The sequence below is a fragment of the Trichosurus vulpecula genome, chromosome 2, assembly GCF_011100635.1.
Source record: "Trichosurus vulpecula isolate mTriVul1 chromosome 2, mTriVul1.pri, whole genome shotgun sequence".
Taxonomy (NCBI): Eukaryota; Metazoa; Chordata; class Mammalia; order Diprotodontia; family Phalangeridae; genus Trichosurus; species Trichosurus vulpecula.
In genome coordinates this window covers 300,000,687-300,016,608 of record NC_050574.1, presented here as the reverse complement: position 1 = coordinate 300,016,608, position 15,922 = coordinate 300,000,687, and positions in this window count along the sequence as shown.

The window sequence follows — 15,922 nt, the reverse complement described above, 5'->3', positions numbered from 1 at the left end:
AGTGCATTTTTGTGTGTACACATGTGTATGTGTGTATATGTATGTATATACACACATACACACACTAAGAGTATCCAGGGAGGTTTGGGAAATATATATACACAATACACATATATGTGTCATGTATATACACACATAAGTACACATACATACAAGGGAGCTGAATCATCAATGTCTGACTTTTTTATCTATTAACACATCCTCTTTAAGGAAGGCACAATGAAACCATGGAAAGAACATGAAACTGAGAATTCGGAGCCCAATGTTCTAGTTCTATCTATGCAAAGGACTCACTAGGGCTACCCCTGACCATGGGCATTTCGTGTCTCTGGGCCTCAGTTTCCCTATCTGTAAACTAAGGGGGTGGGGTTGGATGATCTCTAGAGCCTTTTCCAACTTTACCATTCTTCGAATCCTGACAAGGTGGGCTCATTCCCATTAGCAGAGCATAACCGGGAGTGCTTTTTAATGACTTGAGCTTCCTCTGTATCCTTGGGGGAGATAAGCTTCATGTAATAAACCAACTGGGAAATTTCCTAGAATGTTTCAGCTCTTGCTTCCCCCAACTCGATTTCAGGCCGATTAACTCTAGGGACATCTAACCTCTCCCTAAGCCCCCAAACATATACAGATCATTTAAAATGCTTTGTTTTAGATACTGTTTTCATGTATTTACCCACTGACTAAGCATTTTTTGAAAATCTTAATGATCTCGATCTTCTCCTGCTTTCTTTGCTGACTGTTGCCAGGTCTCTTACTTCCTATGCTCAATTTCCTCATCTGCAAAAAAGAAGGCCCTGGACTGATCTCCAAGGCAGGTCCCTCTGAGTTTCTAATCCTATGAACCTATGGACCTTGACAAATGGAGCTATTTCAATTACTCAAGTGATTCTCATTTATCACCTCTTCCGGAGCGCACAGGGTACTGGGGTGGGGGCAAGGAGAGTCAGAGAATAGCCAGGTCTGTAATGATTCTCAGAGCTTGTCTAGTACAATTCCCTTATGGGGAGGGCTACAAAAAAGTATATCTGATCCGGGGGAGGCCTGAGGGACTTTAGGTTGCCTGATTTTGGTTTTAGAACTTAGGATACATGTCAACCAGATTGGAAGTGATGAAGGATTATGTGATGAAAGCAGTCACAAGCCCAATCCACCATGAATCAATCAGCCAACCAGGACTTTTCAGCATCATAAAATCATTTTATTTAAATGGAGAAATTATTGGAGAGGAGCCACCCAAACCTCAGTTTCTCAGAAAACCTCTATCTGGCCCAAAGTATTTAGCTAGTTGGTGAATAGAACCAGAAGCAGGACCCAGGCCTTCTGACTCTCCTTCTGGTACAGCGTAGGGACTACTAGCATGTGCCAGACAATGAGAAATAAGTATAAGATATTGCATTTGCCCTTAGGGAACTTAGAGTCTCAAAGGGACACATGAGAAAGCAATGAATGGACAGGAAACTGTGTGGTTTTTAACTCTAAGTACAACAGTATAAGTATAAGTATAAAAAGGTATTAGCGTGTGCCAGAGAATCCATAGGAGGCTTCATGGAACCGCTGAAACCTGAGCTAGCTTTCTAAGGATGGGTAGGATTTAGAATGCAAGAAAAAAAATGTGGTAGGGGGAATAGCATAAGCAAAATGAATAAGTAGGTATCTAGGGAATGAGCATGTTGTATGTATGCTAGTAGAGGGGCGTTGTCATGGTTAGATTTCCCTGATTGGAAAAGTGTGTTAAACAGAGATACTTAAGAAGGCTTAATACTAATATGAACTCATTTATATGGTGCTTTCAGGTTTACAAGGTACTGCCAGGCAGCTGGGTGGATAGAGCGCTAGACCTGGAGTTAGGAAAATTTGAGTTTAAATCCAGCCCCAAACACTTACTAGCTGTGTAATCCTGGCCAAGTCACTTAACCTCTGTCTGCCTCAGCTTCCTCATCTGTAAAATGGGACCTAAATAGCACCTGCCTTCCAGGGTTGTGATGATTAAATAAGATAGTACCTATAAAGCGATTAGCATAATGCCTGGCGTATTTTCATTGTTGTTCAGTCATTGCAGTCATGACTGACTCTTCATAACTTCCGTTTGGGGTTTTCTTGGCAAAGATACTAGAGTGATTTGCCATTTCCTTCTCCAGCTCATTTTACAGATGAGGAAACTGAGGCGAACAAGATTAATTGACTTGCCTAGAGTCACACAGCTAGTAAGTGTCTGAGGCCAGATTTGAATTCAGGTCTTCCTGATTGAAGACCTGGTGCTCTATCCACTGTGCCACCTAGCTGCCTTGCCTGGCATATAGTAGGTGCTTAATAAATGCTTGCTTGCTTCCTTTCCTCACAATGGTTCCATGAAGTAGATAGACGGCATTTTCCCCCATTTTACAGATAAAGAGACTGAGACCAAGAGACATTAAATGAATTGTCCATGGCTCCACAGCTAGTAAGTATCAGAGAGGGGACTTGAACCCAGTGCCCTGAATTCAGATTCAGTATGCTTACTGGCTATATACCACACTGGATCAGTAGGCAAGAAGAAATTGTTCTCATCCCCCCATTCTGCTGGGAGAAATCTTCACATGCTTAGGGTAAACACCTCTCTAACTTACCAATGGGTATGAGACATGTTGGTTATTCTCAACCTGGTTTAGCCCATCTACCAAGATGGATTTATTGGGGTGTAGTCTCTGCACATGCTTCTTTGAGCCATAGGTAAGAGAGAATAGGAGAGATGCCTTCAAGAATCTGAAGGGCTTTCATGAATTTTCATATATCCAAGTTACCAAACTTGTTCCACTTGGCCCCAAAGGGAAGCATAAGGACCAGAAGGTGGAAGCTTTAGGGATAACAAATTTAAGCTTGGTGGAAAGAAAAACTTTCCAACAACTATAGTGATCCCCAAGTGCAATGGGCTGCTTTGGGAGATAATAGATTCCTCCCCATCAGATGTTCTAAAGCAAAGGAAGGACTTGTAAATTGTAGCTGCTTTATCATGTGCAGTTGGATTAAAAAGCCTGAGATCCAGTCTACTGTGATCCTGGGGAGGCTAACTTAACCTTGAAACATGAAGAGAAAAGGTTGCACTTTCATCTACCAAACATTTATCAGGTACTAAATGTGTCCAGAACTCTGTGCTAGATCCCTGGTGAGGTACGTCAAGCAAACATGACTCCTGCTCTCATGGAATGTATAGCCTAGTAGAAGCATAAGGTGCAAGCATAGAAAATAAACACCGTTGTATAATAAGGGCAACAGAGATTTGCAAAATAAAGAGTATTGTGAAAACTGAGGGAGTCCACATTTCCCTTACTGAGTGACCCTGGGCAGAACATTTCTCTTCCCTGGACCTTGGTGTCCTCATCCAAAACGTCAAGGGATGGAACTAGATAATCTCCAAGGTGCTTTTTACTCCAAATACTTTAATTCCTAAATCTCTGAGGTACATACACACACACACACACACACACACGTATACACGTATGAGTTGTCATTCAGTCTTTTTCAGTCGAATCTGACTCTTCATGACCCCATTTGGGGTTTTCTTGGCAAAGATACTGTAGTAGATTGCCATTTCCTTCTCCAATTCATTTTACAGATGAAGAAACTGAGACAAACAGGGTTAAATGACTTGCCTAGGGTCACATAGCTAGTAAGTGGGGCTGGATTTGAACTCAGCAAGATGAGTCTTCCTGATTCCAAACCAAGCACTCTATCCATTGCACTAGTAGCTGAAACACACCACACACACACACACACACACACACACACACACACACACACACACGTTGTTGTTTGTCCTTTGTTTTCAAAGAGGACCAATGACATCACAGGGTATACAAAGTCATCAGCCTTTCTCTCTCTCTTCCAGAGTCGTTGAAGTCTAGTGGCAAGACAAAAGTCCAGATGACTGTCAGTGGCCTGGGATGTAGTGGATGACCTTGGTGTCTTCAATACCTTCAATGTTCCATAGCACCTGCTTCAGTCACCTTCATGGCCATTGGATCAAATTGTTCTTATCACCCCATTCTGCTGGGAGAAGTCTTCACATGCTTGGGGTAGACACCTCCCTAACTCACCAACATGTCTGAGACCTATTGGTTATCCTCAACCTGGTTTAGTCCATCTACTAAGATGGTTTTACCACAGTGTGGCTACTACATGTGCTTCTTGGAGCCATAGGTGAGAGTTGGGTGAAGGTGGACACCAAAGATGGATAAGCAGCCCTGAAAAGGGCTCAGCAAGCCCTCACACCAGAGATGCTAGTCCTCCTTGAGCACCCCATGTTCTCTCTCTGTACGTGTGTATGTATCTATGTGTGTGTCTATGTATGTATACGTATATGTGCATATGTATATGTGTCTATATATCTGTCTATCCATCTATAATGGTACCTAGGAATAGCCAGCTAGTGGCCACAGGGATACATCTTTCCTCCCAATGGCTTCCATTTGAGATTTTCTTCCTTTCTTTCATTTTCTTTTACAATCTACTACACATCTTGGAATCGATTTGCCCCCATTTGCTTTAGTTACCTTGTCCAAGGTTGCTCCAGGAAAGTTGTTTGCAGTGTTTTGAAAATTATGAGGGAAGTTGAGGATGTAATAATGATCACAAGGACAACAGTGGTATAAATAACAACTGTGGAAGATTTCCTGGACAGAGCTCAAACAGAAAGAATCCCCTATAACTGCAAAAGTTCTCTACATGCTCCTGTTTGTGGATTACATTAAGTTGCAGAATACAAGAAGAGCTCCCAAATATGGCCATTAAAAAAGATATTGGCATGCTAATCCACACAGGGAAGACCAAGTAGATGAAAAATCTCAATTGCTTTGATTTTATGAGGTGTAGTAGGATAGACAGTCAGTAGTCATTAGTCCAACCCAATTAATAGTAGTATGCACTAATTAGCTTAGGCACTGCAGATGAACAGTGAACTGGACCCAGAATTGAATGGAAGGATGAGGGTAAGCTGTATTTTATTTGGGACATTGCACTTTATTTTCAAGGATCTAGCTGTTTCCTGGCACAAAAATTAATCTTTTCAACTCTAGCGTTCTTGTGATGACATTATGGGGCTTCAAATAACATAACACCATAATCAAAATTGCAGATTACTCAAAGGCAATGGAGAGATGCAACATTGATATGCTAGCAATGATAAATTATGTGGAGGAAGTGGCATAAATGATATCATCAAGGAAACATGGTCAGAAAAGGAGGTGGGCCAGTCATGTAAAGAGAGTGAAGGATAACAATAACAAGACAGCCCTACTTCCACACTGTTCCTCAGAGAATGTTAGAACACCTACAGCCTCTTTGGATCATTTAGGAAACGATAGGCACATGAAGTACATGAGAGGAGTGGATAGGGTATCATCCTTACCAGCTGAGGGAATATCAACATTGATCAGCTCACAGATGCTCGAGTATAAAAATATCGTATCTGACATTTATACAACATGGGCCAAAAGTCTTAGTGAAAATTTTAAGGTTTAATAACTTCAGAAGTATAAAGGCTACAAATTACCAAATAATTTAATCTTTATTTATACTTATTTAATTTGGTGACTTTTGAATAATTAATTTTTTATTCTAATTTTAACCAAATATCATTACGCAAAGTTTCTAGATGATACTTACTTAGCAAAGGAGATCCTATTGCTTGGCCATCTCAGTCACCTGATTTATTTCCATTAGACTTTTTCTTGGGATGTCATGTTGTATTGTTAATGTTTTTTGCTTGATGGAAAGATCTTTCTCATCCATTAATAGGCTCATGTGATCTGCTTAAGTCACATAGAAGCCTAAGTCCCATGATCCTGGGTAATGAGGGTTGTGATGTCCTCTGACCCTGGAGAAATGTATATATACTCAGAGGTTGGCATTTTGTTTTGGGAGATCACTCATGGGAAGAGTGTGTAATGTAGCCATATGAGACTTTGGGTAGCCATTAAGGAACTCCCTGGCTTTGAAAACCCAGATGTTGGTGCTTCTCTCTCTGGTAACTTTGTATGTATTGCTATGGACAGATTTGTGTTATTTGCTCTGTTTACATAATTTCTGCTTGTAATTTCTGTTTGTATTTGCTCTAAAGTTCAAGTGAATGATTATATATATATATATATATATATATATATATATATATATATATATATATATATGTTTGGTTAAAGTAAGATTGTTTACCCCTTTAAAGTTGCTTTCCTTTAGAAAAGCAAATCAAAGAACCTGTGCTAGCAGCCCTCCTGTGTTCTGGTGTTATTGGTCTTCTGCCCTCACAGCAGCTGCAAGTAACATTGTTGGTACACATGTCAAAACTGCCACATGTGCATCAATACCTAACTCACTGGATGATCACAAGGCTGGAATGACAAGTGTAGTCCTTTCAGTTACTGAGCAGCAGTTATGAAAATTTTTTTTTATAAAAGTCAAAAATCAGCTAGAGTAATGGATAGCACAAAATGGTGGTTATATTGAATTTTAATAAGAAACAATATTTTTAAATTTTCAAAAATTAACCTTTCAAGTGTTTTTATAAGTTTGTAGCATTTATACTTCTAAAGTTATTAAAACTTAAAATTGCAGTAAGACTTTTGGAAGACCCTATATAGTCCCTTAAAGTTTATAAGTAGTTTTATCACAACCCAGTCAAGTCATCAAGCATTTATTAAAGTACCTACGATGTGCCTGGCACTGAGAGAAGCATTGGTAATACTAAGAAAGGCAAAGGAGTTCATGGCCCAAATGGGGAAGACAACATTTAAACACTTGTAGACAAACAAAATACATACAGGATAAATTGGAGATAATCTTAGGGGGGAGGTTCCAGCATTAAGTGGGATCAGGAAAGGCTTGCAGAAGGTGGGATTTTAGTTGGGACTATTGCGAGGTATATTATGACCATTTTTCAGATAAGCTTAGAAAGGTTGGGACTTGCCCATGTCACACCATTGATAACTGTCAGAACTAGGATTCAAACATTCAGACCCAGGTCAACTGATTCCAAGTCCAGAATTCTTTCCATTATGCTCTCTCCATTGGTGTTCCTCCTACTCTCTGGGCCTGAAGGTGTATTAAAAGTAATTTTAAAAGGAAGGAGAGATGTGCTGAAAGTGGGGTGAAGAGAGATTTAAACAAAGTTCAGGTGCTTCATGTTGCTGATGAGTACTGGCTCTATCTACACATCACAGGTCCAATTCAACAAACATTTACTACATGCCTACTATGTTCAAGGTACCATGCTAGATGCCCGGGATGCAAAAGCAGAAATAAATATCTTTGTCCTCAAATGTTTGTGGGATATATCACAGCAGCAACTAGAGGATATTGGAATATCCTCTATTCACTATACACCTTCCAAAATCCTAAAGTGACAAAGGCTATTACCCCACTAGGGCCATGTGCTGGAAGAAAACTGAATACACTATGGAACTGTGTTTTGGACTTTAGATCTGTCTTTAGATTTAATAAGGGGGTAAATTGCAGCAGCACTAGAGAGTTTCTAATTTTTTCTAGCTTTTGCAGATGAAAGTACTATTACAAGGTGTCAGTAACTAATTGAGTTTCCAATAAACATATCAGAACTTATACCACTAAGTGGTAATTATCACCTTCAAAATAGTTAGAAAGTAAGCTCCTTGCTTTATTCTTCTTTGTAATCTCCATATCCCACCTCCACCAAGAAAAGCAATTCATTTCTATATAATTTTCAGGTTTACAAAGTGATTTTCAGTCAGTAAGCTTATATATAGATAATACAATCATTATTTTTATAGATGGGATAACTGAGTCTCAAAGAGGCTAAACGTGGTTACAGCTTTGTTGTCACCACTACGATTTGAACCTATGTCTCTTGACCCCAACTCCAATGCATCCTCTAAAGTGTTTTTTAAACTCAATGAAAGTGAGCAACATGGTATGCTACCCATTTCTTTCAATCTTTTTAATGCTATGGCTCAAACATTTTGATAGCTCCTCTTTATATTTGTCTTTAGAGCCCATGGCACATTCTCCTGAATATCTCTGGTGTTTACAAAACTTTCCTTCTAGAGCACAATTGATTTTTGAACATAACCAAAAGCTATTGGGAGCTAAGTCTGGTCAATAAGAGATGGATATGTGATCCAGCTGGTGAGTACTATTTCAGACCCAAGGCAAGGAATGACTATGAAGTAACAGAACAGTATTTTGTATATCTTACAAAATAAAGCACATTCCCACAGGAGAGCCATAGAAATTTTTTGAGCAATGGTAGCATTATTAGGATAAGAGCATAACCTAGAAGAGTAACTATTTTGAAGGTGGCAAAACTCAGACGTGTACACATTAGGGTAGCAGTTCTCAAATTTTCTGGTCTCTGGAGCCTTTTAGATCCTTAAAAATCACTTTGGACACCAAAGAGCTTTTGCTTATATGGGTTATATTTATATTTGTTGACATTCACTATACTCGAAAACACTCATAAAATTTTAAAACATATATTTATTCATCTTAAATAACGGTAATAATAAACCCATTGCATGTTAACACAAATAACATATTTTATTAAAAGAACTCTATTTTCTTTTTTAATGTATAAGATTTTATTTTTCTCCAATTACATGTTAAAACAATTTTTAACATTTTTTAAAAAAGTTTTGAGTTAATAATTATTTTCTTAAAAAAAAGTAGTAGAAGGTATTGTTTTGCATTTTTGCCAATCTCTTTAATGTCTGGATTAATAGGACACAGGTAGATTTTCAAATCTCCTGCATTCAATCTGTTGTGATATGTTGTTTTGGTTGAAGTATATGAAGAAAATTCAACCTCACAAAAATAGGTAGGTGGAAAAGGAAGGAGGATTTTAATAAATAGATAACATCTTAGTATTGTTATGAAAAGTTTTGACTTCTCAAACAACTTGAAAGGATCTTAGAGACCCCATGGGTCCATGAACCACACTTTGAGAGCTGTTACTTCAGTGAATTAGTTTGAGTATGTAACATCAATACAAATACCTACCTGGCTTAGTATATAAATGACTACTTTGATCTTTTGTCAATCAAGCAAAGAAGGATGCCTTCCTAATCCCTTCCCCCATTTCAAGGTCTACATTTCTAGAACCATCCTCCTTATATTCACAGAGGGGTAAGCCTTAGGTCAGTTTTACTTTCTCTACCTTTATATGGGGTTGAAGTAGAAATGAATAAAGTACACAGATATTGGGCAAACTGTCTTCCACTCAACTCCATTGATCAAGATAATTCAGTTGTTTTAATGGTTTCAGATTTGTACTTGTCCAGGGAAAGGGTAAACAACATGTGTATGAAGACAAGTGAGAAAGAAAGAAAGAAAGAAAGAAGAGGGAGGGAAGGAGGGAGAGAGAGAGACAGAGACAGAGACAAAGACAGAGAGACAGAAAGAGGAAAGAGGGAAGGAAGGAAGGAAGGAAGGAAGGAAGGAAGGAAGGAAGGAAGGAAGGAAGGAGGAGAGGCCTATTCCCAGAACAATTAGAATGTAATAATGAGACTAGAGGGATCATTTGGGCCAGGCCCTGACTTTAAAGGGATGAATATGTGATTTTCTATCCTCTCCTTGAAGACTTCTGTGTCTCTCATCTTCTACTTTTAATTAATAGCATTGTAGTTTCCTTAGATTTTTTTTTCTTTCTTACATTATTTCCTATTTGTTTCATGTTTCTTAGTATTGTTGTTCTTTAGTCATTTCAGTCCTGTGACCCCATTTGGGGTCTTCTTGACAAAGATACTGGAGTGGTTTGCCATTTCCTTCTCCAGCTCATTTTACAAATGAGGAAACTGAGGCAAACAGGGTTAAGTGACTTGCCCAGGGTCACATGGCTAGTATGTGTCACAAGCCAGATTTGAACTCAGATTTGTCTGACTATCCACCGTACCAGCTATCTGTCCTCCTTAGTATTAGTCGTGCAGTTATGCTAGCCTTGTTCCGGAAATACCCTTTAGCAGAAGTGCTGAGAGGAAAGGAAATGGCCTCTGTCTTTCCAGCTACTACGCATTTTTCAAGGTCAAGCTCAGCTACTAACTCTATGAAATCTTTTCTAGATAGGGTAGTCAATAGAACAATGGAATTAAAGTCGGGAAAGCTTCAGCTCAAAGCAGGTCTCAGACACCAGCCATGTAACCCTGCCTCAGTTTCCTCAGCTGCAAAATGGGAGTAATAACAGCACCTACCTCCCATGGTTGTGTAAGGATCAAATAAAATAATGCTATAAAATGACACGTAAACCTTAAAGAATTGTAAAAAGGCTAGCTGTCAGTGTTAAAGAGTTCAACACACACTGCTTCCTCCCCTTCGCAACTTCCCATTACAGCTATTATCTGTAGCAAACACAGAATCGTTGACTTTTAGTCGTTTTAGCACTTGGCAATATTCTGTCAATAAAACCAATATCATGGTCTCGTGTGCTTAAGTCTTATCTCTCCAACTAGATTGTAAGCACCTGGGGGACAAGAAATATACTGTATCATGATTCTGTATTCCACACTACAACTACCAGACTATTGGACTCCCACCGTATAATCTTGTTAGTCTTTGCCAGCTGTATTCACAATCGATGTTATCTATGAGTGCTGGTATTATATCATCCTCCCCTTTCTCCAATCTCAGTGAGAATATGTCCTAAATTCTCTAAATGAAAAAAAAAAGTCAAGTAATAAAAATCAGTTCAACTATCCTCAGCTGGTCAATACAATGTCTACCTGGAACTAGCCTGAATCATTAATGTAGCTCCCCAGGAAATCAGACCTACCAAGTGTTCTTGGTCCCATTTCAATTTGCCTGTAGTCATGTAGCCAAGGTCTTTGAGAGATTAGATTTTCAAAAAGGGGAAATCTTAAATCTATCCTCCAGGCAAAGAGAGAATCTGAGCCAATATGAGTCGTTTTTTTCAGTATTCAGAAATCTATCTTCCTTGGCTGCATGAAGAATACCAAGTAACCTGAGAAGAACCTGGGAGAAACAGGTCAGGGAGGAATCCCTGTATCTGTTCAGGGCTAAATTGTAATTGAATTAACATTCAATACCTTCCAGGAAAATGACTAAACTTACAGCCTTTTCAGATCAGCCTTTCATCGCATCTTGCATCACACTATCTGGCTTCACCCTGAGGGTTCTTTTTTTCCTTCTTTCTTTTTTTTTCCCTCAAGTCAGCATACCTACTGCTCAATTTTTCTATCCAGGGAACCTCCATTTTACTCTTAGCAAAAATAAAGTAACTTTATCTTCCTCTAAGCTAATTCAGGACCCAAGCATTGCTATTTCACAGAGGAAAGATGCATCTGCTCCCTCATCTGCATAAGGTGAAATGAACCATGGAGAAAATTCTGTTTGCAAGCTGGATGCTGGAAAAGGCATGGTTTTAGCATTGGTATTTCACATGACTTCAGAGCTAACATTTCTGTGAAAGAATACTCCAGTGAAATGGTGCTTTCCTATCTAATCTTTAACCATACTTCACATAGGCTGCTGTTAAACAAAATTTAAAAGCCCTAAATTGTATCTTGATATAGACATTCTTTTTTTTAATATACATATTACAACTCAAATATAGAATACACGTGGTTCTTGCTCATGTTCTGGGAATTACCTAAGCTACATTTAACGCAGATTTCAGCAAAGCATCTGACAAAGTCATTCAATGCTCTTCTTGTGGAAAAGATGAAGAAATAGAGGGTTATACAATTAGGCAGTTTCAGAACTGGCTGAAAGTCTGAACCCCAAAAGTTGTCACTGATGGGCTGACCTCAAATTAGAAGGATGTTTACAGTAGAGTGTCCCAGGAATTTTTGCATGACCCTCTTCTGATTTTTTTTGCCTTAGTTGCTTAGATAAAGCTATATAAATGGTTAGTGTATCAAATTTGCCAATGACAGTGAATTAAAATGAATAGGAATGAAGCAAGCATCTTATATATTCCAGGTACTGTGGATATTTTACAAATATCTCATTTAGTCCTTGCATCCACTCTAGGAGGTAAATGCTATTATTATCCCCATTGTCCAGATAGAGAAACTGAGGTCAACAGGGGTTAAATGATTTACCCAGGGTCACACAGCAAGTAAGTGCTTGAGGCTGGATTTGAATTCAAGTCTTCCTGCCTCCGGGCCGAGAGTTCTATCTACTCCAGCACCTAGCAACTTCCAGTCAACTTGTTAGATGAGAGAATCAGGATTTTGAAGAGTTTGAATGTTGGACCAGACATCATAAGATTTCAGAGCTGCTCTTAGAGACCATTGAGTCCAACTCCTTTATTTTTAGGTGAGGAAACTGAGACTGAGAGATGTTAAATACCTTGCCCAGGGTCACGCAACTAGTGTCTCAGGCAGGTATTCCTGACTCCAAACTCATAACTACTAAGGAATCCTTCAGTTTAAAAAAAATTCAAAAGTATAAGATGGCAGAGGCATGTCTAGATAGCAAGTTGCTTTGTCTTATTATCAAATTCAGTCTCAGTCAGAAGTGTGATGTGGAAACTCTCCTACCCACACCCACCCCCCCCAATCTCCCACCCCCACTCCCTGCAAAGAGTTCCATTAATAGTATCCACAGTTAGGAAGCTCCTTGTCTTACTACAGGGTGTCCTTAAAGTTTGGACACACAGGCAATGTGGAGTTATTGCATCGAGTTCACATGAATCTTGCAAAGTGTATCAAACTTTGCATCACAAATGATGGAAATCATATTGAAGATGTTATTTGTTAATATTCCAATCAAATAAAATGTTGTTGAAAATTTCATTCATTCAATTTCTTGAAAATATGCATTTTTGCCCATGTGTCCAGACTTTAGGAACACCCTGTATATGTTGCCCTAATCAGTCCACATCTTGAGCTTGGTTTATTCTGGTTGAAATGACGTCTTTGAGTTTGAGAGTATCCAGGGGAGGATCCTGTGATGGATGGTGAAGGGATCACGCCACATAAGGATTGGCTGAAGGAAGTGGGGTGTTGATCCTGGAAAAAAACACTTTTGAGGAGACATGATAACTGTCTTTTACCATTTTAAGTGGCATAAGGGAAAAAAATAGACTTTGGCCTCAGACTTGAAAAGTAGGAGAAATGGTTGAAAAGTGTTAGAAAGGCAGATGTAAGGAAAAATGTCCTCCTAATTAGAGTGATCTAAAGGTGAAGTGGGCTTGGGGGATAGTGGCTTCTCCATCACGAGATATTTGCAAGCAAAGGCACTCCTCAGAAAAGTTGGAAAGGAGAGCCTACTTCTGTCCTGGACTGAATCAGATAACTTCTGAGCTTCCTTTCGACCGTAAGATTTTGTGATTCTGTCATATCTAGTTCAAAGTTAACTAAATTTCAGTCCAGAAAATTTGAAAGAGGAGTCCAACATTTTAAATGCTAAGATGTCTCTGACTTGGACTAAGCAGAAAAAGCTAAAACTCAATTGATTGAAACTTTCTTAACTACAATACTTTTTTTGTTTTATTTTGACTTTGAAAAGCAAGAGGAAAAGCCTTTGTGATGAGTTTGCAGTTGGGCTGGGCGACCCCATTTGCTAGTCAGGAGGTTTCCACGTATGGGTTGTAACATGTGTATGCTGCAGTTCAGGTAATATTTACCAGATGTTAAATAAATAATTTAAGACATTCTAACAACGAGTAACATTTGTAGTTGTTAACATTTGAGTTCACCATTTTTATTTTATTTTCTGCAATTGTTGCAGCTTATGAGTTTCCCCATCAATCCATTTCCATTTCTACAGGACACTTAATACTTGTTCTTACTTTTAAAGTCGTATTCTTCAGATATTTCATTCACCATATTGTTTTCTCTTTAAAAAGATAAAATAGACATAACGGGGTTACTATTTCAGCCTGATACTGACAAATATGAAACCAAAGAATATTGAAAGCCATTTAAAATCTGTTTGGTAAAAGCCAGTGTTATATAATAAAACCAAATGCACAGATTGGAATTTTAAAAGAAATCCTAGTGTGAAGATAAAAGGACATGAAGGATAGTAAATGTTGAAATGATACACCACATAATGGTGTACTGTCAAGAAAGAAAGATAATATGATAACTTACAGAGCATCTCAGAACCTCTATAGGTACTTGACCTATAGTTTGCTAGGAAACAATCTTTTTGTTTCATCTGGCTCATATTAAAAATAGGAAAAACAAAACCCCCATTTTTTTTCCACTCTCACACATATGGCGGAAAAATCCATGCAATTTTTAACTGTCTGAAATTCTTTAAAGCAATCTAAGACAGAAAGAATTATTAAATCACTTTTCCATTTCATATAATGAAAAACTGCACCACCACTGTGGGTCTAAGGGCAATCAATTTTGAAGCTAGTGGGGCTCCGATTGGTCCTGCAGGCAATCAATCACCCAGAGGCACCAGGTCCCTATTACTGAAACCCTCTTTGGAAATAAAAGTTTAAAGACAATAAAACAAACAAAAAAATCAACAATAACCTAAACTACTCATTAGTGTTTATAAATTCCCTTCCATGACATATACATAGTATATAATATATATGTTTGTGTATAATGTATATGTATTATTCATTTGATTTTTTTATAGCTCAACACAGTAAGAACACAGATCCACTTAAAGTAACAGAACAACATATACATGTGTGTGTTTGTGTGCATGTGTGGGGTTGGGGGAGGGATACAAACAGAGACAGAGGGACAGAGACAGAAAGAGAGAAAAAGAAACAGAGAGACAGAAAGAGAGAGAAAAAAGGAACAGAGAGACAGAAAAAGACAGAGGAAGAGAGAGAGAGAGACAGGCAGACAGAGAGACAGAGAGAGAGGGAGGGAGACACACAGAGAGAGATTTCCAAGAGCCCCAAGCCAAACCCAACATACTATGAGAGCAATAGGGATTTGGCTCACTTCCTCTGTTTATTTTTTAACTAGGGAAAAAAGAAGCTATCAATTCCTAGGGAACACATCCTGGTTAGATAGTTTTTATTACCACCAACAAATATTTATTTAGCATATAAGTGAGTGCATATTATTGTGCTAGGCATTTTACATGAAGAAAAATATAAGATGTAATCCCTACCCTTGTAGGACTTAGTGGGCAAAACAGGGTATAGGCAAATGAAATAATTAACAATAGAGGGGAGAAGAAACTGGATATTAGATAAATAATATGAAGAATGTGGGTGGTAAAAATTGGAGGAAAAGAAAATCACACCATGCTTAGGAAAGGCTTCAAAGAGGAAGTGGAAGATGGAAGTTAGCTCACTTCATCAGATATATGACTTTAGAGACCATCTGTTCCAGTCTCCCTTATTTTACAGCTGTATTCAACAAGTATTTATTAAGTACCTTAAGTGCCTCTCTCAACAAGTATTTACTAAGTATTCAGTTCTATGCTAGGTCCAAGAAAATACAAACAAAGAAGAAACCACCTCTATTTGAGAGGAACAACATTTCAAATATATCATCAATCAAGCATTTATCAAGTGCTTTCTATGTACCAGGCACTGTACCAAGCCCGTATTTTAAAACAAAAGTATTTTTTTTTTGCTTTTTTGGCAGGGCAATTGGGGTTAAGTGACTTGCCCAAAGTCACACAGCTAGTACAAGTGTCAAGTGTCTGAGGCCGGATTTGAACTCAGGTCCTCCTGACTCCAAGGCTGGTGCTCTACTCACTGCACCACCTAGCTGCCCCCAAAAGTATTTTTAAATTTAATTTTGAGATACCAGAAAATTAAATTAAATTTTCTGTTAGAAAAATTTCATTTAATCAGTTAATTAGTTTTTTCATTCTTACTTTGATTAACTGATCAACAAAAAAAAAACTATCAACAACAACTGAAGCATAGAGATGGGAACATCATTTGTCTAAGGCTCTACAAGTAGTAAGTAGCAGAACTGAGATTCAGATCCAGATACTTTAACTCAAAATCTAGTGGCTTTTCCATTAA